Below are 20,168 nucleotides of genomic sequence, written 5' to 3'. Positions count from 1 at the left end.
TATAAAAACCACATTGCACAGTCCTATAATTGGAGGGTCATTCAAAAAAGTTTCCAGGTAGGCGACTTGGTCCTGAGGAAGGTGCAAGAAGAGCATAGAGAAAGTTGGACCCAAAGGGGGAGGGTCCCTTCAAAGTGATTGAGAGGCAGAGCTATGGAGCCTATTACCTAGAGAATGCGCAAGGCAAGGCTTTGAAGAGGCCCTGGAATGCTTATCACCTTAGGAAGTATCATTCTTGATTCTATCGTTGATGTATTTCATTTTTTGAATTTTTCTATTTAATCAGTTGGAATTCAATAAAATCAAGTTCTTCTTTCCAGTTAATGAATGTTGTTTTATTTTGAGGATGATAAAAAATTTATTTTCCTACTAAGGCATCGCCTAGCAGAGGAGCAGAGTTTAGGAGAAAAATTAAATTTTCCTACTAAAACATCACCTAGTAGAGGAGAAGAGTTGATGAGAAAAATTAAATTTTCCTATTAAGGCATCGCCTAGTAGAGGAGCAGAGAGCAGGAGAAAAATTTTATTTTCCTACTATAGCATCGCCTAGTAGAGGAGAAGAATGAAGGAGGAAAATTTTATTTTCCTACTAAGGCATCGCCTAGTAGAGGAGCATAGTTGAGGAGAAAAATTAAATTTTCATACTAAGACATCACCTAGTAGAGGAGCAACGTGCAGAAAAAAATTAAATTTTCCTACTAAGACATCGCCTGGTAGAGGAGCAGCGGGCATGAGAAAAATTTTATTTTCCTACTAAGAGATCGCCTAGTAGAGGAGTAGCATACATGAGAAAAATTAAATTTTCCCGCTAAGGTTTCACCTAGCAGATGAGATAGAAGTGGAGGGGCGGAGTTCTTATAGCCTTCTTGCTGAGAGTCCTGGGATGGAGAGGTGGAGTTTTTATTATCGGGGCTGCAGCTAATAATGGAGAAGTGTTGAAGAGATCGAAAATCATATATTGTCTGCTTAAGATATGCCTAGTAGAAAAGAAAGAGAGATGGAGCAAAAGTTATATCTTATTTGATAAGTTAAGTGTTGCAGAGGGGAAGAGCTTCGGTTAGCTCACACTTTGCAGATTTTATTTGCTCTAGTGGTTTAATAATATCATAAATAAACTCGAAAGAGACAATAAATTCAGATGCAAAATACTCAATGTTGCATAAAGCGAATTTCATACATGCCAAGGGTGTGCAAAAGAAGATAACCAAATATAAGTGTCACAAAATCCATAGTCGCATAATAGTACGGAAAATAAAGCAGTGCAGTACGTGACAAATATAGCCCGAGGGCATACATCATCTGCATAAATGAGAAAATAGCATAAGTAAAAGAGCATGGTCTAGAGATCAGGAGGGAGACTCGCTACAAAGTCCTCAAGGCTGATGAAGTCTGTGGGAACGTCGGCCGGAGATTTGCCGTGAGCCTTGAAGAGGTCGACTGCACCCTCAAAACCCACCTCCAAGTAGTGAAAAGCTCTCGAGCCACATATCTCGATGAATTCTTCAGATTTGATAAATTTTTCCTTAAATGAAGAGGCTTATTTCGCATGCTGCGCTTTGGTATCTTTAAGCTCACAGCACACTTGAGCTACTTCAGCTTGGGAAATATTCGACTCCTTCTTCAGTTTCTGGATTTCCTTCTCCTGGTCACCTATCACTCGCCGAAGCTCCCCCTTTTCCTCCTCTACTTCTTTAGGAGCTCGTCGTATCGGGCCTGTAACTTTGAAAACTCCCTAGCATGTGCCGCTTTCGCCTCATCTAGGGTCGCCTGGAGTTGGTTACGAAGAACCTCACCTTCCCGTAAATTGCGACGGGCATTGGACCTGATAATGTTGGCGCGCTCAGCCAACTCCCCGAGATACAGGATGCCTTGAAAAAAAAACAAGAAGTAAGAGAACAAGAGAAATATCAATCGTATATTGAATATCAAGTTAAAGTTTAGAGGAGAAGTGTACCTCAGTGAGACCGCTGCATGTCCGACGGGATAAATCAGACCATCCCAATGAACCCAAGAAAGTCGCGTCTGTGGAGGAGGAGAGCTGAAATAACAGCTTTTGAGCTTTGTGAGTAGGGCCCCGGCCCACAATACCTGACTCCGGGGTATGGAAAAGATGTATCGTCGGCCCAGAAGGATGCTCATCGTATGATCCAGACGCCTCTGGGGATGAGGTGATTGAGATCTCAGAGATCTTGCGCTTCCCTGCCTGTTGGACTGATGGGCCGGGATCAGTAGACGTCTTCTCTTTGCCAGATGGAGGATGGGATTCAGCTTGAGGAGATGGATGATGGGATTCAGCCTAAGGAGGTGGGGAGGAGGCTCGCTCCTGGGTAAAGGAGGATGAGCCTGCCTTCTTCTTCTTTGCAGGAGTAGGCAAGACAGTAGGTTTCGTTGAAGTGGTAGAGCACGTTCCCTTCATCCCTGTCTTTACTGCTGGGGCAACTGACTTCCGGGGTACTGATGATGAACCCTCAGTCTTCTTCTTCGCAATCTCACGGAGAAATAAGGCATTCATAACTCTAGTACCTACAACCAAAGACAATGAACCAGATGATAATATTATCAAGGAACGTAATAAGCAAAAATAAACAAGAAACATGAAAAAAAAATGAGAATATCCACCAGCATTCTCTTTCAGCTTATTTTTTGCTGGACTTAACCTGGCATGGCACAGGAGATCCTCTGATAACAGTTGGGGAACACTAAAGCATCGATCTCCTAATACTCTCATTATGCGCAGATATTCATTATCTTTCTTGTAACCCTTGGAAAGCTTAGGTTTGGTGAAAGTAGGGTACCAATCCGTGAAACAAGTCAATTCCTTGGGGGGCTGAATAACGAAGAAATATTTTTTCGAGTCCTTCACATGACTGGGGGCCCCGTCAAAAATTTTATGGCTAGACCGGGAGGTCACATAGAAAGGTCCTTCTTTTGACTTGGATAAGACCAGGAAATAGGATAACGTAATGCAATTTAAAAAAAGATCTAAGACCCGGAATAGCACGACGAAACAGCATATCGAGCGGAATGCATTAGGAGTGAGTAAACCTAGATGCACCTGGTAATAATTGCTCAACTCCTGGAGGAAGTCACATAAAGGAAAACGAAGACCGACATCGAGGTGGTGCTGAAGGAAAGTATAGCAGCCCTTGGGAGCTAGATAGGATCGGTCCTCAAAGGTAGGAATGATGATCTGGTGGGAGGAAGGAATATGCCACGAAGTCCTAAGTAATGACTCGCTACTTGGAAGGATGTGGATGACAAGTGACCGTACCATAAGTTATATGCGTTAGATATGTTCATTTGTTCGGTCACATGACGAAATTCTTTACCAGGACGGCTATGGGTGGTGAATTTTTCCTCATAAGAATCAAGGGTAAATTCAGGATCTTCTACGGAAGTCCCACTCTCGCCGTTATATCTCTCGGAATCACTCGAATAACTAGACTTGGACGTGGAAGAAAACATAAATATTAAGGATAATCAAACAAGAAAAGGAGAGAACTGACCCGGATGAGACATGAAAAAATACTCAAGAAATAGATCCGCAAGGATGAGTCGGTGACGAGCACAAGGATGTCCGAGCGAGGTGCGCTAAGGCGTGCGTGCGAGTGCGGGAACAAGGGGGCAGGGGTGAGATGCTCGGTCGCTGGGCAAGGCGATGCGAGGAGGGGCGGTGGGCGAGAGTGCGAGGCGAGGGGCGAGCGAGCAGGTGTGTTGGGCGAGCGTGCGCTCGGCGAGGGCGAGAGCTCGGCAGGGGCGAGCACGCGGCAGGCGTGCTGGGCGAGCGTGTGCTCGGCGAGGCGAGCAGGCGAAGAAAGCAGGGCAAGCACGCGGCAGGTGTGCTGGGCTAGCGTGCGTACGGCGAGGCTGGGCAGTATGTGGTATGAGCGTAGGCGCTCAGGCGAGAAGGCGGGGCGAGCGTGTGCGGGCGAGGGTAGGAGTGTAGGGCGAGGGGTGAGGGTTTGCGGCGAGGGATGCGCTGGCAGTGAGGTTGGCGAGAGCTTGAGAGGGCTAGGGCGAGATGGTGGGGGGTAGGCGAGGATGAGAGGGTGGTAGGGTGCGGCGAGGCACGAAGCTCGGCAAGGACCTGGGCAAGGGCGCGCGGGCGCGTAGGCGATGCTATGAGGGGCGGTGGGCGAGGCGGGGACGTGGGGCGAGCGTTCGAAGGGTGATGGCGCGGGTGTGAGAGGGCTGGGTGGTGAGGCCAGTGTATGTGGGAGCGTGCGGTTGCCAGGCGATGGAGAGCTGGTGAAAGAATGACAGAGGAAATTCTGTATGAGAAAAGTGAGAATGAAGTGAGGAGGGAACCTATATTTATAAGGAAACCCCATACAAAATATTTTCTTTCAGAGCAAGATTACGATTTGATTTGTGTCAAATTTTTGGAAACTGACGAGCGGTAGGAAGAAAATGCATAACTCGCACCTGGTAAACTTGGACAACACAATTAATCAAACTTTGAACCTACGATTTAGTTCGACTGGGGAAGGGGAGACTGGTGATACCACATAGATGTGCCCACTACCCCTGGCTCATCCCTAGCCCAAATGGAAGATAGACCCATCAAGGGCCCATGTATTCTCCTATAAATATCAGGTTTGAGTGTTTAATGCATTCATTCACTATATTATTTTTCAGCAGCACCCTTAGCTGCTCTCCACTTATATTCTCAGTCTTTGAATTGAGCGTCGGAAGGGCAACGCCGGGACACCCTCCTGGCCCCTTCTAACAGTCTTATTTGTGATTTCAGGCTCAGGGCAATTTTGAAACCTGCGTTTGGACTAGTGACACTTGCTGGAACCGGACCCTAAATTTTCCGTGAGTATCAGTTTTCTTGATTATAAAAGGAGACATCAATGTACAGGTGAATCCCATTTTCTTTTCCCATTTTGAGAGATGAATGCTTGAACAAGAATCTATTGATTCCGCGTTTTGAAGAATTTAGCCGCTAGATATTATTAATATTTCATATTGCAAATTGTGTCCACTATAACATGTTTCAATTATGGTTACGTGGAGTTTTAACAAATGATCATGAACTAAATACCTTATTATATCAACGCTTTTTCAGACGAGTAACTCACACATAGTTTGTCATGTACAGTTTATCTTACTATCGTAGTCTGCATACTACAACATTAACATGAAAATTTAACTAGTCCACATCAAAATATAGCAGTTGCGAGTTCTATTGTCAAAAAAAAATTGTTAATCAATATTCTAAAATATAAATTTTCCATTTAAAAAAGATAAAATTTGGTTAATATACTCGTATCAGTCGAATTCATCCACTTTTGATTTTTAAATCCTTTCATTTTCCATAACATTATATGAATGAGGAGAATTTTATCAAGCAATATGTGGGGATCCGGACGCTAATCATCTTCTTAATCATACTTTGGGAATAAATGGATCAAGTCATTAAATTGGGTCTAAATTTTTTTTTAAAATACAGTGCGGAACATAATGTAATCACTCTGATATACATATCAAAATTAAAAGTACAAGTTTTGTACGAAATACATTCATTTCAAACTATGGTTCAACAACTACATATTAAGTGTTAAAAGCTAAATCTACCTCAAGTCCGGAATCACCACTCTATCTTGATCTCTCATCCTTTTCTCGACCCTGATCATGTCCCACTTGTTGTCATGCACACATACAAACACAACAACAGCCGGATAACTCCGGTGAGAAACATATCCCAATATAAACAATGTAACATGCAATTCATATAAGGATATACGAAAGCATAAATATTTATAGAAACATGAATCGTAATCTACGAAACATAAATCAATACAAGTCTGTAAAGAAACGCTTGACTCGACTCATCTATTCTAGGGATCCCGGTTGAATAAGAACGCAACAACTCACCTCCTCTCCACAGCTAGATGGTGGTACGTTCTTATTCCCAGACTCTGGTACTCTATATCGAATATCTGCAATAGAAGCCGATCTGATCCTAAACACATCGATATACACCAATGTCCAGTGACTTGGCACCTCTGCCAAAGACTCTCTGTCTCAAACTCAATCATCTAAGGCATGCGTTCTATAAATCAATAGAACAACCATATACATGCAATGAATTCAAATAATTGAAAGACATAGAAATTAAATATGTGATTTTGGGGAAACTCAGGTCATATCTGACTCGAGTTATCAATCTCGATATAACATTGATTTATACATTTCTCGCAGTTCTGACGAAGTCGAAGTCTGGAAATTAAAAGTTGTCAATACTCAATCTAGCAATGACAATATCGAGGAGTACAATATCAATATACCACTCAAATAAATATTGGATATAATTCAACTGCATAATCTCAATATACCCAACAATACAAATATCAATAAATGCCAATCTCAACTCATAATCGATCGAAAAACATAATCTGATATCAAATCTGTATAATTTCAATCAACTCAACTCTGAAAAATCATAACAATTTCATACGGTATCCGTTCTTCAATTCGGTTTCGTTTATACGATGTCTAATATCTTAGAACACCATATAGTAATCATATCTGATTCTTTCAATATCATATTTTCAAATCATATCAAAACATAAGAAAACTTACGTCTGTGTGAAGCCTGTAACGAGAGGAGTACGGTTCTGAACTCGGATCGAAATTCTGACGGACGGATCATGCACAACCACAAATCTAAAAAATGAAAAGGCGTAAGGATTTTTACTAAGCTTTCTCGTCCCTTTTCTTTCTGAATTTGCTGAAGGAATTGCAACATTTATATATATCCACGTTGCATGAAAGAACATGTGGCTAACTCCATGCACTGCACGTCTCGCGCATATGCGCGAACTCCCTCGACGCATATGCGCGAGACCTACTGGTTTCGACGCTCAACAAATCTGCCACTCGCGCATATGCGCGTACGTCTTCCGCGCATGGGCGCGATATCCTCTGGAAATGGGATCTTGGCTTTGCCCACTTCGCGCATATGCGCACCCACTCTCGGCGCACATGCGCCAACTTCTCTGGACTCAGCATCTTGTCAATACCCCTCCTCGAGCATATGCGCGCCCTGTCTCGTGCATATGCGCGAGGTCCTCTACCTTCGCGAATGGTCTCTCGCGCATATGCGCGCATCTTTCCGCGCATGTGCGCGACAATCTCTGCCCGTAACTCATGAACAATGCTTTTCATGTCATTTCCATGTCTTTTCTACTCTTTCTATAATCACATCAATTTATCAATTAATCAATCTCAGATTACAGTGATAAAATCTCAGGCATTACAATTCTCCCCGTCTAAGACACGATTTCGTCCCCGAAATCACAGGCAATCAAATCATATGTAATAAATAGACTAACAGAAACTGAAATAAAACTCATATCAGTGAAATAGCTCGGGGAATCTCTGTCTCATGTCTGAGTTAGTCTCCCAAGTAGCTTCTTCTATGCCATGATGATAAACATAAAAATTGTACATTAATTAAATGTTTTATAATATAATTATATAGTTTTTGTTTTATTAAATGTTTAAATATTATATGTTTTATAATAAATTGTATAAAATATAAGTTGTTGTGTAATTACAATTTTTTACTATTTTTTACAGGTTCGATAAAACAAGAATAAATTTTGCGTTGCAAATGAGATTAAGATGATTCTTGGACCTGTACAAAGTTGATTATAATATCTACAATATTGTTGAAAAGCATGAGATAAAAATCCTCTCACAATTGGGATCAAATTAAGCAACAAATAAAGTTATCAAAGGAGTGGCAGTTTTACCATGCTCTAGTATTTTGACTATATCTCTCAAATTACTTGGTCAAATGGTTTGAAAAAAATACCACAATTAGACAACTCAATTATCCAGATGTTGTTTTTATGAGAAGAAGGAAATTCGGAGAAAAAGATTTTCAAAAGTGATATGTAATATAATATAATATCTTGGAACACCAATGAAGACTTATGTGTAAAAAAATAATATTTTATTTGTGGTTGTCTCCCCAAATTTGGATATAAATAGGGGTGTATTGTAATGTATTGAAATATCCCTCATTCTATGAACAAACCTTTGAGTTCATAATATTTCTCTCTATATTTTTCCTTTATTTCTTCATTTAAATACAATTAGCATGTTAATTTCATATTCAAAGTTTTACACTTTGAATAATGAATAGCTAACTTCCTAAAGTTGAGATGATAAGGTGAAACTCTTGGCATGATAATAAGGTTATTAAAAGGTAAGAATCTATGTTTTATATTATTTAATCATTATTTATTGTTTATGTTATATTTATTTCTTTAAGCATTTTTATACCCTACTTATAAGTGGGAGTTTTGATTTATTGTTGCTATATGTTACACTAAATTCTTGGAACCATTTAAATGTTAGTTTGGTATTACCAACCATTTAAAGTGGATGCCTTGATTTATTATATATAAATATATTATAATATTAAATTCTTGGAACCATTTAAATGTTAGTTTGGTTTTACCAACCATTTAACTTGGATTCCTTGATTTATTATATATGAATATATCATAGTATTAATTTATTGGTACCATTTAAATGTTTGTTTGGTTTTACCAACCATTTAAAGTGGGAACCTTGATTTAGTGTTTACAAATATATATAGCACAATAAATACTTGACCACATTTATAAGTTTTGGTATATATTATATACTTATAAGATAATAATTTATAACATAATATAAATATGATTATTTAATATATTGGAACCATTTTATTAAGTGGATTTCAATATTGTTCGTTAATGTTAACTTTATTAAAATACCAAGAGTGGATCTTTTAATCTCAACTACTTAAATTAAAATTTGAACAATTAAAATTTACCCATTAAAGATTCAAACAATTAAAATTAAAAAGAAACAAAAACAAAAACAAAACAAAAAGACATTGTAGTGGACTTGTAATTACCTTAGCTTCCCTGTGGATACGATATCGGACTCACCGAATTATACTACTTGTGGACAACCTGCTCTTGGGAGTGCAACAATCAAAGTGACAACAAGTTTTTGGCGCCGTTGCCGGGGAAGTATAATTTAATTTCAAGTCTATTTAATTTTGTTTATAGTTTATTTTTCTTTATTTGAATTTTTATTGCTTTTGTGTGTTTTTATTCTTTTGCATTTGCATTTGCATGAGCATTATTTGGTCACGTACACTTAGTGGTCGACTCATTCGAAATAACCCTTTATTTTCACAAAACATGGCGGAAGAACCCATCCAAGAAAATGAAGATGAAATTCAATCTCAACATGATCATGATAGACGAAGAACACTTAGAGATCACATGAATCCTACACGTACTAGTGCACCTTCATGTCTAGTTTTTCCCCCCGATGCATCTCATTTCAATTTTAAGCCTGGTATTATCCAACTTTTACCCAATTTTCATGGCTTAGATTCTGAAAATCCATACATGCATTTACGAGAGTTTGAAGAAGTGTGCAACACATATAATGATCTAAATTGTAGCATGAACACCATTCGACTTAAGCTTTTTCCTTTTTCTTTAAAAGATAAAGCTAAAACTTGGCTACAAAATCTTAGATCGGGATCCATTCGAACTTAGGATGAATTGCATCAACAATTTTGAAAAAGTTTTTTCCATCTCATAGAACAAATTCTTACAAAAGGCAAATCATCACTTTCACTCAAAAACAAGGAGAAACTTTTTATCAGTGTTGGGATAGATATAAAGAATTGCTTAATCTTTGTCCTCATCATGGTTTTGAAATTTGGAGAGTTGTTTCTCAATTTTATGAAGGCTTAACACCAAAGATAGACAAATGGTTGAATTTATGTGTAATGGAACATTTGAAGATAAAGATCCAAATGAGGCAATTGAGTATCTCGATTCATTAGCTGAAAATGCTCAAAATTGGGACACTATAGGTACAATCGAACCATCAAACAAGATTCAATCTCCTACATCTGGTGGCGGTATGTACACTCTCAAAGATGAACATGATCTTCAAGCTAGATTTACCTCTTTGGAAAGAAAAGTTGAGGCACTTGAATTGAAAAAGAATGGTCAATTAAAATCTGTTCAAGAAATTGCATGTCACATCTGTGATACAAGTGATCATTCTACAAAAGATTGTCCCACTTTGCCTTCTTTTAAAGAATGTCTCCATGAACAAGCCAATGTATTAAACAATCTCAAAAGGCCAAATTTTGAACCATTTTCTAAAAGTTACAAGCCAGGTTGGCGAAATCATCCAAAATTTAGTTGGAGAAATGATAATGCCGCAAAATTTTCACAACCACATTTCCAAAATAAACAAAATTTTAAAAATTATGCACCTTATGTTCCTCCCCCTAAAAGGAATTTGGAAGATATATTGAATTCTTTCATTGCAAAGCAAGAGTCTATCAATACCCAAACTGTTCAAACCATGACAGATTTGAAAGATACTCTTGCTAAATTTGCATCTGCACTTAATGTTCATGAAAAAGGTAAATTTCCTTCACTGACTAATCCCAAGGATCATCATTCACAAACTGGAACTTCTGGAACTTAACTGATGGATCAGGTAAAATCTGTTATTACCCTTCGAAGTGGTAAGGTTGTGGAAAAATCCATTCTTGAACCTTCTGAAGATGATGATAAATAAACTCCAAAGGGTAAGGAACTGGAACCCATAACTTGCGAAGAGGAGGATCAACAGATAGTGTCACCACCATTCCCTCATGCATTGAAAAATACAAAAAAATCAAATTTGAATTCTGATATATATGATATTTTTAAACAAGTAAAAGTTAATATTCCTTTATTAGATGCAATAAAACAGGTACCATCATATGTCAAATTTTTGAAAGACTTGTGCACTGTGAAAAGAAAATTGAATGTGAAAAAGAAAGCATTTTTAGCCGAACAAGTAAGTGCAATCATTCAAAATAATAATGCTTTGAAATACAAAGACCCTGGTTGTCCTACTATTTCTTGTATTATTGGAGAACGAAAGATTAAAAAAGCCTTGCTTGACCTTGGAGCTAGTGTGAATTTACTTCCATATTCAGTTTATCAAGAACTCAATCTAGGCGAGTTAAAACCTACTTCGGTAACACTTTTACTTGCTGATAGATCTGTTAAAGTGCCAAGAGGTATGGTAGAAGACGTGTTGGTCCAAGTTGATAACTTTGTATATCCTGTCGATTTCATAGTTTTAGATACACAACCTATCGAAGCTTGTAATGCAATTCCTGTAATTTTAGGTCGTCCATTTTTAGCAACTTCTAATGCTCTTATAAATTGCAGGAATGGAATAATGAAGTTGTCATTTGGTAACATGACCTTGGAGCTTAATGTGTTTAATCTTTGTAAGCAACCACATGACAAAGGAGATGAAAGTGAAGATGAAAATCTTATTGAAACTCTTGTGGAAGAAAACATTCAAGAAGGGAGTACTCGTGATCAATTAGATATTTGTTCAATTGAAACTGTTAAAGAAAATATTGAAATTGATCTTGATGATTTTATCAGGTATCACTCGTTACCAGGATCAGAGAAAGAATTTGATGCAAAATATGAGAACAAAGACGAACCACCCATATTGGAGTTAAAACCCTTGCCAGAAGAATTGAAGTATGCATTTCTTGGAGAAGATGAAACATATCCGGTGGTAATTTCTTCCAAACTAGCAAGTGATGAAGAAGGTAAATTAGTTGATATGCTTAAAAGACATAAAAATGCAATTGGTTGGACACTAAAAGATCTCAAGGGCATTAATCCACTAATTTGCACTCACAAAATTCACTTAGAAGAAAATGCAAAAACATCTCAACAACCACAAAGGAGATTAAATCCACACATGAAAGATGTTGTGAAAACTGAAGTTCTCAAACTACTTGATGTTGGGATTATCTACCCTATTTCTGATAGTAAGTGGGTAAGCCCAACACAAGTAGTTCCGAAAAAATCTGGCATCACAGTGATAAAAAATGAAAAAGGTGAATTGTTAACAAGTCGAGTCCCATCTAGTTGGCGGATGTGTATTGATTATAGAAAATTAAATGACGCCACTAGAAAAGATCATTTTCCATTACCATTTTTGGATCAAATTTTAGAAAGAGTAGCAGGTCATCCATACTACTGTTTTCTTGATGGATATTCAGGTTATTATCAAATTCCCATTGCACTCGAAGATCAAGATAAAACTACATTCACATGTCCTTTTGGAACATTTGCATTTAGAAGGATGCCATTTGGATTATGCAATGCCCCAGCAACATTTCAAAGATGTATGCTAAGCATTTTTTGCGACATGGTTGAAAATTGTTTGGAAATTTTCATGGATGATTTAACTGTCTTTGGGAATACATTTGATAATTGTCTTGAAAATTTGGAAAAAGTTTTAAAAAGATGCGAGGAAAAAGGTCTTATTTTAAATTGGGAAAAATGTCATTACATGATTACTTCTGGAATTGTTTTGGGACATGTCGTGTCATCTCATGGAATTGAAGTTGATAAAGCAAAAGTTGATGTCATTGCCAATTTACCCCCTCCAAAAACCATTAAAGAAATTCGCTCATTTTTGGGACATGCTGGATTTTATAGGAGGTTTATAAAGGACTTTAGTTTAATCTCTAAACCCATTTGTAACCTCTTAACAAAAGACAGTGCATTTGAGTGGACTCAAGAATGTCAAAATGCTTTTGATAAAATCATTCGACATTTAACATCAGCTCCTATCATGCAACCTCCTGATTGGTCTTTACCATTTGAAATCATGTGCGATGCGAGTGATTATGCAGTCGGTGCAGTATTGGGTCAAAGAAGAAACGGTAAGCCTTATGTGATATATTATGCAAGTAGAACTTTAAACAATGCTCAAATGAATTACTCCACAACTGAAAAAGAACTACTTGCTGTAATATTTGCATTAGATAAATTTCGTTCTTATTTGATTGGATCAACAACTATCGTGTTTACTGATCATTCTGCTATTAGATATTTGTTGACCAAACAGGATGCAAAGCCACGACTGATACGATGGATTTTGTTGCTCCAAGAATTTGACATTGTGATCAAAGATAAAAAAGGAACCGAGAATGTCGTAGCCGATCATTTATCGAGACTAGTAACAGGATCATCTTGTGAAATGACACCAATTAACGATAATTTTCCTGATGAACATCTATTTTCAGTTACTACTACACCTTGGTTTGCTAACATAGTAAATTTTCTTGTGACAGGAAAAATGCCACCGCAATGGAGTTCTCAAGATAAAAGAAAATTTTTGAATGAGGTAAAAAACTTTTATTGGGATGATCCGTATATGTTCAAGTATTGTCCGGATCAAATTTTTCGACGTTGCATACCCGACAATGAGGTAAGTAGTGTCATTAAATTTTGTCATTCAGAAGCATGCGGAGGACATTTTTCTTCAAAGAAAACAGCTGCAAAAATCTTTCATTGTGGATTTTATTGGTCCACTTTGTTTAAAGACACCTACGAAATCTGCAAGATTTGTGAAAATTGTCAAAAATTGGGCGCGATTTCAAAAAGAAACACGATGCCTTTGAATCCTATTATTGAAATTGAAATCTTTGATTGTTGGGGAATAGATTTTATGGGACCTTTTCCACTGTCGTTTGGATACTTGTATATTTTAGTTGCAGTTGATTATGTTTCCAAATGGATAGAGGCAATTCCATGTCGAACAAATGATCATAAAATCGTCATCAAATTTTTAAAAGAAAATATTTTTAGTAGATTTGGAATTCCTCGAGCCATAATAAGTGATGGAGAAACTCACTTTGTTAATAAAACATTTGCATCGTTGATGAAAAAATATGGTATTACTCACAAAGTAACTACTCCTTATCATCCTCAAACAAATAAACAAGTTGAATTAGCTAATAGGGAGATAAAGCAAATTTTAGAAAAAACTGTTAACCCAAATAGAAAAGATTGGTCTCTGCGACTTAATGATACACTTTGGGCATATCGAACAGCTTTTAAAACATCATTGAATATGTCTCCCTATAGGTTGGTTTACGGAAAACATTGTCATTTGCCTGTGGAATTGGAACATAAAGCTTATTGGGCGATCAAAACTTTTAATTCAAGCATGGATGATGCCAACAAATTGCGTAAATTGCAACTTAATGAACTTGATGAACTCAGAAATGACGCGTATGAGAATTCAAGGATTTATAAAGCAAAAATCAAATCATTTCATGATAAAACAATTCTTAGAAAATCTTTTGAGATTGGTAAAAAAGTTTTGCTTTATAATTCTCGACTTCACATATTCTCAAGAAAATTACGATCAAGATGGACATGCCCATATGTTGTAAAGCATGTGTATACTTATGGAGCTGTGGATATTGAAAATCCTAAAAATGGTGATGTTTTTAAAGTAAATGGACAAAGGCTTAAACCATTTTTAGAAAATGAAATTTTTCAAGAAGAGTTTATTTCCCTTTCCGATCCTTTTTTTTTTTTGTGTTGCATTTAATTTTGTTTGTTTTTATTTCAGGTTTCCTTAATCTTTTTATTTTTCCGGTTAAATGGCGGATAACGGTACTCCGTGACTCTCATAGTCGGTTTAATCAGTTTCCCATAATTGCTGATACAAAAAATAAAAAAAAAATCAAATCATTTCTTTTCTTTTCATAATGGATGAAATTCTCTCAAAAATTTGTAAATATTTTCTCTCTGTTTCTGAAAATGTTCTAAGAAAAATTTATGCAGGAAGTTGTGAAAGATTGAGATTGCTAATGCAAAAAGGAATTCCAGAAGATATTCGTCTTGTAATAGAAGCTAAGGTCCGATTAGGAGGAGAAGTTCCACAATCATTGCTCATTCGGTATTTGCCTAGATTAGGAAAAAGCACTTATGCGAAAAAACGAAGGGCCAAAGTTTAGGGGTTTGTCATAAGTGTGCAAGATGGACTTGTGACAAACGATGCAGATCTTTGGGATGTGTTTCCAATAACAGAGAAGATAAAAAATTGGTTTCATTAAGAATGGGCTGAGTAAGGAGTCTTTAAATAACATCTTACTGACTCTTGACACACATTCTAGTGGACATGTGCATATTGAACTTCTCCGTTTATGGAAACAATTCCAAGATGAGCGTCATAGTCTTGGGAATCCGACTAAAAAAGACCCTGTTTGCCAATTTATAAGAAAATTGGATGGGAAGCATATTCTCGACTCATAGAAGGCGTTGAAGCCGTTTCTGGACGTAAAACCAGAGGAAAATTGTGAGCCACAATCACACTACTGTTTATATGCATGTGTGTTATTATTTTTTTTTACTGTTTATTCTGTTTACAACTGTGACCCATAGTTTTGTCATGATAACATATAACCCCTATAAAATCTCTCATCTTTCTCTCTATTTTCGCAGACCAAAAAGAAAGTAAAAACATGGCTGGAACCTCTGCACAATCATTGAAAAATATTTGTGTATTTTGTGGGTCGAGTCTTGGAAAAAATGAAGTGTTTGTAGAAGCAGCGAATAATCTTGGAAAGATATTGGCTGAGAGAAAAATTCACTTGGTATATGGGGGAGGTAATATTGGGTTAATGGGATCTGTTTCAACATCTGCTCATCTTGGAGGTAGTCAGGTTTGGGTATTATTCCTACAGCTAGCTTTAGCTGAAGGAAATATTACAGGTGTTACGATTGGTGAGGAATTAAAAGTTTCTTCTATGTATGAAAGAATCACAAAAATGATTGAAAATTCTGATGCTTTTACCGCACTACCAGGTGGTTTTGGTACATTAGAAGAAATTTTTCACACTGTTTCTTGGGCACAACTTAATATCCATAATAAACCTGTGGGCTTGTTGAATATCAATAATTATTATGACAGTTTGTTGACATTTCTTGATAAAGCTGTGGAACAGAATTTCATTTCAGAAAATTCACGACGGATGCTCATCTCTGCTTCGACTGCCGACCAATTAATTGATGATTTGGAAGCTTTTGTTCATAAGCCTGATCCGATGATAACAAAGATCAATTGGTCGCAATCAAGCAGTAAGAAAAGGAAGTTGGATCATTGATTCAAAAGTCGTGGATTGGTTTGCGTTTGTTTCAGTTTGTTATCTTCAATAAAATTCCAGGTGATATCTCTTTCATTATGTACTCTTTATTAATAGTTATTTTGACATTAAGGACAATGTCATATTCTGATTGGGAGGAGAACAAACTTAAAAAAAATTAAAAAAATTTTTTTTTTTTTAAAATAAATAAATAAATATATTATTTTAAAATAAAACCATGTTTATTGTTTGTATCTTAGTAATTTTTGCAAAAATATCATACATTACATGTTTGAAAGGTTTAAATTAGAACATGTATTAATCTATTTAAGGATGTTTAAATTTTTATTTGAAAAAAAATGTCAATTTTAATATTCTGATCAATATAAAAATATGATTTATGAAATTGTTTTAGTGATTAACCATTGTGATAAAATCAGGTATTAAAGTATATGGCCCAAGATATACCTTATAAGAGTGCCTAAAATTTTAAACTCATTCATATTTTTTGAGTGAGTGGAGAGGACTGAGAAAACAGCTTTCGAGCCTTTATTGATCATGAGAGAGACTATCTATTGTTTAGATCTTGAGTTCTTATTTTGAAAAAAAAAATGATATTTCCTAAAGAAAAAAAGAGAAAAAAAACAAAAAAAAATATGTTGAAGATCTATGTAATTTTTAAGTTATATGCTACGACCCATATATCTCTCATAAAAGGAAAAAAAAAAGAGAGAAATTTATTGTACAAATTAAATAAATATGTGGTCAAGAAGCATAAACTTAGTCTGATTCAATGATGTTATGGGAAAAAAAAAGGATCAGGAAAAAATATATAAAAAGAACAACTAAATTTTGAATCAATGGATTTCCTATCTTTTGATTAGTTTGGCTCGTTTGTCTGTCGACATTCTGTAAACCATTTTTCTAAGCATTTATCTGTATTCGAACTCCATGAGAGAAATCGTTGCCATAAATTGAAACATTTATTAACCTGTGAGGATATGGAGTTGAGACTCTTACTAGGAATTTCTGAAGGCCGTGTACATTTAACTACCTGAAATAAGCTTTGAATTGATCATCTCAAATTATTTCATAAATTATAATTATGATGATCTTGATATAACTTTGACAGTTTTCAAATTTAATTTAAACACTTAGATAGTTTTGATTACATTTCTATTTAAATTAATCAATATGTTTTGTATTGCTATTAACGCTTAAATTGCTAGGGACTAGCAATAAGCTGGTTGGGAGGTGTGATAAACATAAAAATTGTACATTAATTAAATGTTTTATAATATAAATATATAGTTTTTGTTTTATTAAATGTTTAAATATTATATGTTTTATAATAAATTGTATAAAATATAAGTTGTTGTGTAATTACAAGTTTTTACTATTTTTTACAGGTTCGATAAAACAAGAATAAACTTGGCGTTGCAAATGGGATTAAGATGATTCTTGGACCTGTAGAAAGTTGATTATAATATCTACAATATTGTTGACAAGCATGAGATAAAAATCCTCTCACAATTGGGATCAAATTAAGCAACAAATAAAGTTACCAAAGGAGTGGCAGTTTTACCATGCTCTAGTATTTTGACCATATCTCTCAAATTACTTGGTCAAATGGTTTGAAAAAAATACCACAACTAGACAACTCAATTATCCACATGTTTCTTTTTATGTGAAGAAGCAAATTCGGAGAAGAAGATTTTCAAAAGTGATGTGTAATATAATATAATATCTTGGAACACCAATGAAGACTTATGTGTAAAAAAATAATATTTTATTTGTGGTTGTCTCCCCAAATTTGGCTATAAATAGGGGTGCATTGTAATGTATTGAGATATCCCTCATTCTATGAACAAACCTTTGAGTTCATAATATTTCTCTCTATATTTTTCCTTTATTTCTTCATTTAAATACAATTAGCATGTTAATTTCATATTCAAAGTTTTACACTTTGAATAATGAATAGCTAACTTCCTAAAGTTGAGATGATAAGGTGAAACTCTTGGCATGATAATAAGGTTATTAAAAGGTAAGAATCTATGTTTTATATTATTTAATCATTATTTATTGTTTATGTTATATTTATTTCTTTAAGCATTTTTATACCCTACTTATAAGTGGGAGTTTTGATTTATTGTTGCTATATGTTACACTAAATTCTTGGAACCATTTAAATGTTAGTTTGGTTTTACCAACCATTTAAAGTGGATGCCTTGATTTATTATATATAAATATATTATAATATTAAATTCTTGGAACCATTTAAATGTTAGTTTGGTTTTACCAACCATTTAACTTGGATTCCTTGATTTATTATATATGAATATATCATAGTATTAATTTATTGGTACCATTTAAATGTTTGTTTGGTTTTACCAACCATTTAAAGTGGGAACCTTGATTTAGTGTTTACAAATATATATAGCACAATAAATACTTGACCACATTTATAAGTTTTGGTATATATTATATACTTATAAGATAATAATTTATAACATAATATAAATATGATTATTTAATATATTGGAACCATTTTATTAAGTGGATTTCAATATTGTTCGTTAATGTTAACTTTATTAAAATACCAAGAGTGGATCCTTTAATCTCAACTACTTAAATTAAAATTTGAACAATTAAAATTTACCCATTAAAGATTCAAACAATTAAAATTAAAAAGAAACAAAAACAAAAACAAAACAAAAAGACATCGTAGTGGCCTTGTAATTACCTTAGCTTCCCAGTGGATACGATATCGGACTCACCGAATTATACTACTTGTGGACAACCTGCTCTTGGGAGTGCAACAATCAAAGTGACAACACATGACGACTCCACTGAACCTTCACAAACGGAATAATCTTCGTTCTGAGTTGTTTTTCTTTACAATCGAGAATCTGAATCGGTTTTTCGACATAACTCAGAGTATCATCAAGTTCGGCCTCATTTGGCTGAAGAATAAAAGATGCATCAGGAATGTACTTCCGCAACATAGATACATGAAAGACATCATGTATTCCAGATAATAAATGCGGTAATGCGAGTTGATAGCCACGATCTCCTATCTTCTCGAGAATCTTATATGGCCCAATGTAATGAGGAGACAACTTTCCTCGGTTGCCAAATCTGACAATGCCTCTGAAAGGAGAAATCTTCAAAAATACTCTATCTCCGGTCTCAAATACCAACGGTCTTCGACGAACATTGGCATATTTGGCTTGTCTGTCTTGAGCTGTCTTCATTCTCTTCTGAATCAGCTTCACTTTCTATGTCATATCTCGAATCATATCAGGTCCAAACTCAGGTACCTCAGAGATATCATCCCAATAGAGAGGGGATCTGCACTTTTTGTCGTACAACGCTTCAAACAGTGCCATCTCTATACTCGTCTGATAGCTGTTGTTGTACGAAAACTCGCAAATAGGCAAAGAATCTTGCCAATTAGTGCCAAATCTAGCACTACAGCTCTCAACATATCCTCTAATGTCTGGATAGTCCTCTCTGACTGTCCGTCTGTTTGAGGATGGTACTATTACTCAAATGCAGTTTCGTACCTAGAGCTTCTTGCAAACTCTGCCAAAAGTGCGAAGTAAATCGAGGATCGCGATCTGATACAATAGACTTCGGCACTCCATGCAACCTGACCACCTCTCTGACATAAATCTCTGCCATCTGGTCATATCTGTACATCATTCTGTAAGGAATAAAGCATGCTGATTTGGTCAATCTATCAATAACAACCCGAATCGCATCACAACCTCTGGAAGATCGCGGTAACTGTGTTACAAAATCCATGGAAATGTGGTCCCATTTCCATTCTGTAATAGATAAACTCTGCAGTAGACCTCCTGGTTTCTTCCTTTCTGTTTCCACCTGCTGGCAATTCAAACATTTGCACACAAAATCTGTGACATCTGATTTCATCTGTTTCCACCAATACTGTGTCTTCAGATCGTTGTACATCTTTCTGCCACCAGGAGAAATGCTAAATCGACTACAATGTGCCTCTGACAAAATCTGCTGTCTCAAATCTGAAACATCTGGCACAACAAGATGATTATTCACATATAGAACATCATCACGAACCTGATATTCTGATTGATGTCCAGCTCTGACCATCAAAATCGAGTTCTGAACATTCTAATCA

At 35.8% G+C, this 20,168-nt stretch overlaps 1 pseudogene; it reads left to right on the top strand.

Annotated features, from left to right (window-relative positions):
- Positions 1-10,533: 10,533 nt before the first annotated feature.
- Positions 10,534-16,129, top strand: LOC140962727 (uncharacterized; annotated as a pseudogene).
- Positions 16,130-20,168: the final 4,039 nt, after the last annotated feature.

This window comes from Primulina huaijiensis, chromosome 17 (assembly GCF_012295235.1).
Source record: "Primulina huaijiensis isolate GDHJ02 chromosome 17, ASM1229523v2, whole genome shotgun sequence".
Classification (NCBI taxonomy): domain Eukaryota; kingdom Viridiplantae; phylum Streptophyta; class Magnoliopsida; order Lamiales; family Gesneriaceae; genus Primulina; species Primulina huaijiensis.
Note: the sequence above shows the minus strand (reverse complement) of the source record. Positions and strands in the feature narration are given on the sequence as shown.